This window comes from Bubalus bubalis, chromosome 13 (genome assembly GCF_019923935.1).
Source record: "Bubalus bubalis isolate 160015118507 breed Murrah chromosome 13, NDDB_SH_1, whole genome shotgun sequence".
Classification (NCBI taxonomy): domain Eukaryota; kingdom Metazoa; phylum Chordata; class Mammalia; order Artiodactyla; family Bovidae; genus Bubalus; species Bubalus bubalis.
Genome location: NC_059169.1, coordinates 7,441,647 through 7,452,487, shown reverse-complemented (window position 1 = coordinate 7,452,487; position 10,841 = coordinate 7,441,647). Strand labels below are relative to the sequence as shown.

Below are 10,841 nucleotides of genomic sequence, written 5' to 3'. Positions count from 1 at the left end.
GAAACAGAGGTGTTTGTTGAAGCAGCAGGAAGAGAGATGATCAGTGACAGATTTTTATGCAAATAATAACCTTCAAATTGAACCCCGAGTTAATATGGGTGTAATATATTATGTAGAGTATAAAGTGTATATTATGTTGTGTATAAAGAAAGCAGCTTAGGAACAGATACATTTAAATGGCTCTCCCTAAATTCAGATGCCTGAATGCAGGCTGGCTTTTCAGTCAAGTTACTTGGATGGGCAAAATTTCATGATTAATTTCACTGACTGTGACTCTCAATTTCCTGTGAAGACACAATTTAGTCTCAGAAAAGAATACACCTTCAAGAGTCCCTTAACCACATCTGTGAATGTAAGAAGCGGGGAGCCCTGAAAGCCAGGCTTGTCCCTGTTCAGATCAAAGAGAAATCAAGGTTGTCTCCTGAGGCCCCACACTGGGTGGGGACCACAGAGAGCTCTGTCTTACTCCCTTTTCCTAAGCATCCTTGGGGTAGGAGGACTGCCTAGCCTACCACACTCTGCAACGTCCTCCTCACGTCTAGCTCTCTGGGGGCTGCCCCTCGAGGAGTACAGGATTCAGGGCAACTCAGCCAGAGCAAGGTCCTCTGACCACCTTACCGAAAAGAAGCCTTGTGACTGCCATCAGTTATTTTAGTGGTGGTAGTGTAGCACCTCAGGCCTGTCTGACTGTCAGTGACCCCATGGTCTGTAGTCCACCAGGCTTCTTTGTTCATGGGGATTCCCAAGCAAGAATACTGGAGTGGGTTGCTGTGTCCTCCTCCAAGGGTTCTTCCAGACCCAGAGATGGAACCCATGTTTCTTGCTTGGCAGGTGGGTTCTTTTACTACTGAGCCACCTGGGAAGGTCATCAGTCACTTTGGAGTGGTGTTAAAGGGCAATCTTTTTTGTTGTTGTTGGTTTGGAAGCAAAGGAAAGTTTTGCCCTCTAAGCAGAAAATGGAGGGATGTAAGGTCTGACCTTTGAAAAGATGCTGATGCTGGGAAGGATAGAGGGCAGGAGAAGGGGACAACAGAGGATGAGATGGTTGGATGGCATCACTGACTCAATGGACATGGGTTTGGGTGGACTCCGGGAGTTGGTGACAGACAGGGAGGCCTGGTGTGTTGCGGTTCATGGGGTTGCAAAGAGTCGGACGCGACTGAGCTACTGAACTGAACTGAGGTCTCTCTAGAGAGCAGGCACAGGGCGAGGCTGTTTTACAGGGACCAGGGCAGCAGGAAGAGGGCGGGGTTCCCTTGGGTAGGTGCAGGCGCAGGCGCAGACGCACTTCCTGGGCTTGCATCCTTGGGCTGAGGAGCTGAGGTGTCTGTGTAGCCATTTTGCACCAAGAATTCTGGCCTGAAGTCCCCAGCGCAAGGGCTTGGCACCGCGATACCGCGTGAACGATGAAACTAGACAGAGCACAAAGGAAAAGAGAAAGACTTTATGACTCAGATTCCATTTTTATTCCATGGGAATTGTTCACAGGCTTTGCAGCGATGATAGGAGGCCACCGGAGAGCAGTAGGCGAAGCGGACGGCCGTGTCCTGTATTGGCCTTGACAGATGAGACTGAGTCACAGTGTACTCCTGTGGGAATTGAGGGAGAAGAAACAGGACACTGTTACATTTCACGGGGATTTTGCTAAGCATTTTCCATGGAGGAACCTCGTGTTCCTGTCTATATCGCAGAAGGGACTCTGCTTCCATGGATGCTGCTGCTTCTCCCTGGCCGGTGCTCTCCTGGCCTGAGCCCTTCCTTCAGGGTGGGCCTAGGGGCTGAGTGTTTACAGATAAGAAAGTGAAAAAGTGAAGTCGCTCAGTCATGTCCGACTCTTTGTGACCCCATAGACTGTGGCCTGCTAAGCTCCTCTGTCCATGAGATTGCCCAGGCAAGAGTACTGGAGTGGGTTCCATCCCTTACTCCAGGGGATCTTCCTGACCCAGGGATCAAACCCACGTCTCTTGCGCCTCCTGCATTGGCAGGCAGATTCTTTACCACTGAGCCACCTCATAGAGCACAGTGTCAGTAGGGCCCAGATTGAAGATGGCAGAGAAAGGGCTTGAAGAAGCATATTTTGGTTTATGACAACCAGGAACCTTGATTAACCTCCAAAAGTTCCCCATAAATCTCTCATACCCTATCCTATTCAAGCATCTTCTAAACTGTAATTCCATCAAAGATGTCAGTGTTTGAGGGAGCTGACAGCCTGGGGTAACACCTAGCAGTACTGAGTATTTTCTGGAAGATATGAAAGGTGCAACAAAAATTGCGGTTATGCCCTTAAGGGCCAATATTTTTAAACTGGATTGTATTGATGTTCATTGAAGTTCTTATCCATATGCAGCCATGTATGCCTTTTGCTTCTCTCTACTGAAATATTTATCATTGAAGAATTGGTATAGAATTTTTCATATTTGGAAACTACGGTTTCTGCACTGTAATCTATAAAAACTAAATATATTAATAAAAATAGAAATCAGTTATTGACTAAGGGGTCACCCTTGAATGTCCTACTTACCTGAGTTGTAATTCCAGCTATGCTGCTTGATAGCTGTGCCATTTGGGGAACTTTAGATTATGTAAACTTTTAAACCCTTGTTTGTAATAGAAAATTTCTAGTGTTATATGTAATAGAAATCAGGTACAGTTAACTTAAGAAAAACGATAATTTATTACCTGGCTGCCAGGAATTCCTCTGGAATGAACAGCAGGCTGATGAGCAGGACTTGTAGCCAGCATGACCCAAGCGGCTTCAGAAGTTTCTGAAGGACACTGCAACCTTCTTGGAAGGACATGTGGGCACTGTCTCTGGAATGAATGACTCCCCACCCCTGACCCTGAAGAGAGATCTCAGTCTGTGTTAGGCCAAAGACCATGTCTTGGGTGTACTGGGAGGATGAAAAGAAGGATCTCAGTGGAGTACTCTGTAAGAACCATCCTCCTTCTGTAGTGTATCAGCAGACTTCTGAATTAAGCCTCCTCCCAGGCCTGGGATTAGGCAGAGAGAACAGAAGCTGGGGCGGGGTGGCGGTGGGGGGTAAGCCACTGTATAACATTAGTTACATCAAGGACTTCCTGGATGACTCAGCAGGGAAGAAACTGCTTGCCAATATAGGAGACACAGGAAACACAGGTTCCATCTCTGGGTCAGCAAGATCCCTTATAGGAGGACCTGACAGCCCATTCTAGTATTCTTGCCCGAAATACCCTATGGACAGAGAAACCTGACGGGCTACAGTCCATGATGTCACAGAGTCAAAACACTTTATCAAAAGTCCAAAAGGTTGTTTAAGAGGATTCCATGGGTTTTGCATGTGTACTTAGAATGGTATATCTTTAGTTGCTCCAGAATTGGAACATAGGCTCATCAGCTGAAATGTGATCAGGGATAGTTGTTCACATTCTAAGAAGGCCCCATCTCTGGAACTTACTGGGAGATCAAGCCTGACCACCAGGAGTGAATGCTGTTGGTTCTCTGCCCAGAGCCACTGACCAAGCCAACACAGCAGCCCTCAGTAGGGAGGTTAGCTGCTATTGGCTCCTAGCTGCCCCTTCTCCAGAGATTTCCTCTCAGATGGTTGGGGCCAAATTCCTGCAAGATTAAGACCAGCCCTGATGCACCCCTGTTTGCCCTGGTCTGTGGAATGACATGCAGACGAGATGGATGGGCTTGTTGCAGAAAGGAGGACCCCTTCCAGGGCCCGAAACTGGGCTCTTGTCTAACACTCGGAAATGAATTGTCCGAGGAGACACATGTGCTGACAAAGCAAGAGATTTTATTGGGAAAGGGCACCTGGGTGAGAGCAGGAGGGTAAGGGACCCCAGGAGGACTGCTCTGTCACATGGCATGCAGTGTCGGGTTTTATGGTGATGGGATTAGTTTCCAGGTTGTCTTTAACCAATCATTCTGACTCAGAGTCCTTCCTGGTGGTACACACCTTGTTCAGCCAGAATGGAGGCTGGAGAGAAGGATTCTGGGAGGTGGTCGAGCATATGGTGTCTCCTTTTGACCTTTCCCGAACTCTTCCGGTTGGTGGTGGCTTATTAGTTCTGTGTTCCTTAGCAGGACCTCCTGTCGTAAAACAACGCATGCAAATGGTTACTATGGTGCCTGGCCAGGGTGGGTGGTTCCAATCAGTGTGCTTCCCCTAACAGGCTGATGTAGGTTTCAAAACCCTTTTTCTTCCAGAAAGGACAGTGCTGCAATGTGAGTCATCCTTTGAGCTCCCTGTGCATCAGGTCCATCTCTCACAGCCTCAGTAAATCTTGTGCTCTCTGATCCATCTCAGGCTTTGTTTCTGGGGGACCCAAGGCACATTTACCTTCCAGTTTATGTGTTGAAGGACAGGGAAGACATTAATATTTACTATATGGGGTATTAAGGGCACATCTATACCCAACTTCTCATATTTCTCCTTTGGAAACAATTTCAATCAAAAAAAAAAAAAAAAGACAGTTGAGGGCCAACTAGGAAATCTGTAATGAGACACGACTGAACAGATGGATGTGTGTCAAGAGAACTGGGATTTTCGAAGTAAATCTAGATCTACACAAAAGAAAAGGAATAGACCTCAAAGCATCCCCTACAGTCTAAAAGCCCTCAAGCAGCATATTTAAAACACGAGGAGCTGTTTCAGCTTGTTATTACATCAGCAAGGATGGTTGGGGCCCCAGATAATTTAGCAGGACTCAGAAAGGAATCAGGAATGAGTCCCCAGGAAGCTGCCTAGATTCTACCAAGAAGCACGTTTTTAAAGCTGAACAGTGCAGTTAGAGAATCTTCTTGAGCACTTGGGCTGTTGTTCTAAGGAACTGGTAAAAATGTGAGCCAAGTTCACAGGGAAATATCAAGAAGATTAAGTACAATACTCAAAGAACAATTGGATAAGCTTTCAGATGACCCAGTTCACCTGGATGAGGATAGAAGTGTCACTTGTTTCCTTGGAGAACATGCTGGAGAGATTTATGGAATTAGGATTCCAGGAAGACACAGGAAGATAAGGTACATTAACAACAAAGTTGTCACCCATATAGTATTTCTGCCAGAAGGCTTTAGTTTGTAGCTAAGCATGAGTAAAGCAAGAGACAAAAATAAGCAACTAAAATCGATTTTATAAAAGACAAAAACACTTTGAAAAACCTGCTAGATAAAAAAGACCAAAAAGACATGACAATTAAATGCAAACCACGAACCTTAATTAGATCTTGGATTAACAAAACAAATAAAAACTGACAGCTCTAGAGGACAATATTGGGACACTTGGAGAACATTGGGTGTGATGTATGTTAGATAATAACATAAAATTAATATTTGATGTCCTCCGTGTGGCCATTTTATTTTTGGACTTTGAAGCTGGCGTATGAAACTTTCTTTGAAGTTTGACTTACAAAGGCAGTAGTTTGGGGATCTAAAATTTCTCTTTCAGAATTTTCTAAAAGTAGAGCTTTGCTTTGAGACATCTGTATGTCAAATATGTTGAACTTTATATCACCTTTTTGCCTAACCTAGTAGAATATATGGGACAGACAGATTGGGTGTCATTTGGAACATAAATTAGCATTGAGAGTGAATCTTCAACCTTTGGGTAAAGTAGAGCCCTGGAGTTCATTAATGTCTTATACTGACCAATTTTAGGAGAAGGGAATGGCTATCCACTCCAGTATTCTTGCCTGGGAGAATTCCCTGGACAGAGGAGCATGGTGGGCTACAGTCCATGGAGTCACAAAGAGTCGGACAGGACTGAGTGACTAATATTTTTGCACTTTCACGCAAGACCTTGGAGTTCATTAATGTCCTGATGTGACCAATTTTAGGGCTATGTTAGCAAATGATAACAGGCTCCTGCTAGTCGCAGAAGAGCATGTGCAGGCGAGCATGGTGGAAATGGGGGAATGGGTCTGTTTCCCTATGCAAAATCTTTAACATTTAAGAGAAAGTGTCATGCATGTTAATTTCAACCACTTTATCAGGCTTGGCCACCTCGTTAGTTGTACACACACTCAGGTACTTGGAAGGTTATTGCATGACTTTTTTAACTGGTCATCCAGCCAAGGCAATCACTTTTGCCACAACCTGAGTCCATGTGATCTTCGGGGAAGAGATTTATCTGTGCAGACACTGCAGCTGAACTTTGCCTCAGCTTTAGGAAATCAGTCAAGTTAGCTTGATTCTTGTGACCACTTTCACTTCAGAGCCTCATGTTTATTGAACTGGTGTGTGTGTGCTGTGCTCAATTGCTTTAGTTGTGTCCAACTCTGTGCGATCCCATGGACCATAGCCCACCAGGCTCCTGGTGTCCATGGGATTTCCCAGGGCAAGATTACAGGAGTGGGTTGCCATTTCCTCCTCCAGGGGATCTTGCTGACCCAGGGATCAAACCTGTGTCTTCTTTGGCTTCTGCCTTGTCAGGCAGTTTCTTTACCACTTGAGCCACCTGAGAAACCCTTTACTGAACTGGAGATTGCAATAAATTTAGACAGGCTGAGACACCACGCCCTCCGAAAAGCAAAACAAAAGAATTCTAGACTGGCCCTGTAGAATGACAGCAAGCAACAGTAACATAAGTGTTAGTAGACCCTTTTTACCTGATTATACAGAGGCTGTAGTTTAAGAGTTTTTCCACCTGCAAGACTCTTAAGACTGCTTGCTAGTGAATTGTTTGCCTTTTTTTTTTTTTTTTTTTTTCCTGCTTGGTGTTTTGATGGGTTTACTGTGATCCAGGCGTGTTCTCCATGCCTGGTCTTTTGCTGGATCTACTTCAGAGGTCTTGAAATGAGATTCCAGGCCCCCTCTGGTCCTGTTTTCTGTAATATTTTGTAGCAACCCATAAGCAACACAAACTTTCTGACCACTACCAAATTGGCCTCATGACTTTCCCTGCATTTGCATATGTTTTTTTTTGTTTTGTTCTTGCTCGCAGTTTGCAAAATTTCGCCAGATGACCTCCAGTGCTATGAAAATAGCTGAGTCAGAACACAGCTGGTGGAAAAGAAAATGGCATGAACCCTCTAAATCAGTATGGTAAAGAAAATGCCATGCTGTCCTGGTGAGAGATTCATTTTTTTTTTTTTAAGAAGTCCTTTTTATTCAGCCTTTTCTTCAAAAGTAAAATTTTGATACACTCATATCACAGTGAGGTCATAAATTTACATTCTGTCTGGAGTGAGAAAGTAGAGGCAATGGGAAAAAACAACAGGGTTCGGATTAATAGGAGATGACAACTTGACCAAACAGGAGGTGGCAGCCTGCCGGCTGCATGGCTCAGCAGCCTAGACAAGCAGTTAGCAATCTCAGCCGCCCAGATGCAATGGGAGGAGCCTCGGTGCCCTGAGCACTTCCGGCTTCTCTGATGCTTGCATCATTCGTGGTGTTTGCAGAGACAAATAAACACTCATGCTTGATTTTTTTTTTCTTTTAAACAATGAGATTAGGAAGAAAGAGAATCACAGGATCAGAAAACCCAAGGTTCTAACGAAGGCAGTCACCCCAGTGCATGTCGTAGTAGAAGAAATGCCAGTTGTCCAACTGTTTAATAGCAGATATACATATTTTTTTCATGACACCATAGAATTTGGAGGGAATTTTAGGAGTCACCTGGCATCTCCAGTGCAGAACCCACTGATTGCTCTTCTACACTTGCTGCAAGGAGCCTTTTTTTTCCTCTTTAATTTTGCCTTTGGCATTTTTGCCTCTCGTTGTTGTTGTTTAGTCACTTGGTCCTGTCGGACTCTTGGTGACCCATGGCGTGCTTCTCTGACCTTTGCTTGCTCCAGCTCGCTCAGACTCATGTCCATTGTGTCGGGGATGCCATCCAGTCATCCCATCCTCTGTGTGTCCCTCTTCCTGCCCTCAATCTTTCCCAGCATCCGAGTCTTTTCCATTTTGCCCATACTTCTATATAAATCCATAAAATTGGAAATTACACATCAATAACAATAAACCTCTACTTACTAATATATCTATTTACTTTAAAAAATATGTAATGCTCTATGGCTGTAGATAGGTGAACTTGGTATCTTCGTTAACAGTGTAACCTCCCATGTAAATATAACTCTACAGTGAGTTAATGTTATTTCTCACATCACAGTTTGCTCCTGAATTTCGCGGATACAGTATCTTCAGAGGTGTACTCAATTCCAAAAAATAGAGCCTAAAATTTGTGATGCAGTTAGCAGCCCATTCCCCCAATAATTTATAAGTTGACCCCTACACACATGAGCACATCATTTCCCCATGCAGCACATATTCTCAAATATAAACCTAAATCACACTTTTAAAATTAAATATTGAATTCTTGAATAATCTTCATGTATTTAAATATTGTGGATATATTAAATTTGGAATATAGCAATGGAAACTATAAACTGTCAGTTAAGACCAGTAGCTGGCATTATCAGTGTATCTCATGATCACGTGAACTGCTATATAAGAAAACAAAAAAAATCTCAAAGTGATATAATCATGTCTGCCATGTATGAGTACGGAAGCAGAAAAAGTTAAGTTTCCATAACTCAGAAGCAGATGTTTCTGAATACTCATTTATCTAGTCACTGAGTATAATGAAATGAAAATACAGAAACGTTTACTTGAATACATCAATCTGCAAAAATGCAACTTTATGGTAAAGAGACATTTAAATAAATCTACCCACATTTATTTTACTAAATGAGTCTTATCATGAAATTATGGGATTTGGAATTTCAGGCAAAATCAGTTTAGCACTGATGCCTTAAAAAAGTCCATCTTACTTACTCTATGATCACGCCTATTTTTTAAAGTTTATTTATGATCTGTTAGATTACTCCTGTAATCACTAAAATGGGTTTTGAATTATTTTCAAGTATTTCTAATGAATAACATTCACACTCAAAGAATAAATGTAAAATTTTTGAAGATATTGAAAAAAAAGTGGCATTGTTCTTCAATGCTATTTTAAAAGTGAAAATCTGAAACAATATTTTGTATCATAAGTAATATTTGTGTGATGAGCTTTTGAAGGTCTTAACGCACATTCAGATATATACATGTCTAGTAAACATAAGCTTGAGTTTCTGTTTTCGAACTAGGGAGATTCTCCTGAAACAGATAAAAGATTTAAAAAAAAAAAAAAAAGAAAGAAAGAAAAGTGAGAGACATATCTCTGCCCACTTGGAGCTCATAGTTTAATAAAAGAAATAAAACCTAAGCAAATATCTGATAAAATTGAAGTATGTTTATAATATAAAATAATGAAAGCTAGTTGAGAGAAAATCCCAGAATAGTCAGTGGTTTTCATGAATATACTAGGTTAGGTGATTTTAGTGTAACCATTCTTCAGAACATAACTAAAAATGCTAGATACATATAAGATAAAAGTGTGAAGAGGGGATAATATTGATAGAAATTATCTGGTGAAATTTAAGCAACGCAAGACTCCAGAGAGATAAACAGAAGTCTATCGCTGCTCTTCTCCTCATGAATTTGTCTGTCGCGCTTTGGGAAGATCATCATTGGCAATGCAAATTCTAAGAAACCAATTTCCAGTAGAAGAAAAATGATACAAACACATCCAAGATGGAATTAAAAACAAATAAAATGTAAATATGCTGATTCTTCCAGTACAATTGAATAAATTGAGGAGGCTCAAATCTAATTGTTTTTTTTAAAGAAAAATATAAGTGGCAACACTAACAACTCTGATGGGAAGGGTAAGTGGAGATAAAGACCTTCTAAGATCTCTTGCATTGTACTTCACATTAAGGGATTGGGAGATATAAGAAAGGTCTTTATATTCACTCCAGTATTCTTGCCTGGGAAATCCCATGAACAGAGGAGCCTGGCAGGCTATGTAGTCTGTAGGATCACAAAGAGTCAGACACGATTTAGCGACTCAGCTAAGTGATGAATTAGAAGAGCATGATGAATTAGATGTTTGGAGATATGTGAACTTCACCTCTACTTTCAAAAGAGTAAATAGAAAATCATCAGTTTTAAAACTCCACCAATAGAGAGTGTATAAAGCTATATTCCTCCTATTACATTTTTGCCTGTGTAAGTCTAGGTATAGTGGTGAACACAGATAGCCTTCTCACCATGAGTAGACGGTACAGAAATGTGAAGTAAGTGATTTCCTTTAGAAATTATAGAACTGAGAGACAGTTTGTTTCTGTTTTTGAATAAATCACACTGTTCTGTTGTTAACCTCACATCTCACATTGTGCCTTTGTTAAAAAATCATTGAGGCTATTTTCTTATTTAAACTCATTGGAATGAAGTGTTGGAAAACATTATCTCCAATATTTTCAACATAATCTTCTTCATGTTACATCATTTGAGAAAACTCTTAACAATAACAATAAAGAAATTGGGGCAGACAGAAAAAAGAAGGGCCTGATTTCTTTTATGATAAAGTGTGACCCTAATGGATAAATATTACCTGATATTCAAAAGTTATTTAACTAATTAAAATAACTCAAATTTAAGTAACATCAGCTATTTTAAGTTTTATGACTCATGAAATATAATTCTCATAAATAGGTTGTGGTTTGATACTGAAAGCAATGAACGGTATAATCAAACAGAAATTCGGCAGTCTACTTGGCTTTCTATAGTATATGCACACTGTCATTGTCTTCTTGATCAACATAGACACAAGTCTGAGTCCCAGTAAGAGACATGGCCCTTCATAGAAGTTTGTTTAATCGTTTTTTAAGCAGGACCACAAAAACAAGTGCAGATTTTTTTTTTTCCTTTAGACATAATATTTTTGACCTTAATAAATTTAAAAGCATTGAGATCATGCAAAGTTGTTCTCCAACTACAGGGGACTACAATTAGAAATCAATTAACTGGAGGAAAT

At 41.4% G+C, this 10,841-nt stretch overlaps 1 long non-coding RNA gene across 1 annotated transcript; it reads right to left on the bottom strand.

Annotated features, from left to right (window-relative positions):
* Window positions 1-1,445: 1,445 nt before the first annotated feature.
* LOC123328896 lies at window positions 1,446-3,006 on the bottom strand. The gene is made up of 2 exons (XR_006543897.2): window positions 2,680-3,006; window positions 1,446-1,589 (listed from the first exon to the last, which is right to left on the bottom strand). It is a non-coding gene; the product is annotated as an uncharacterized LOC123328896 (long non-coding RNA).
* Window positions 3,007-10,841: the final 7,835 nt, after the last annotated feature.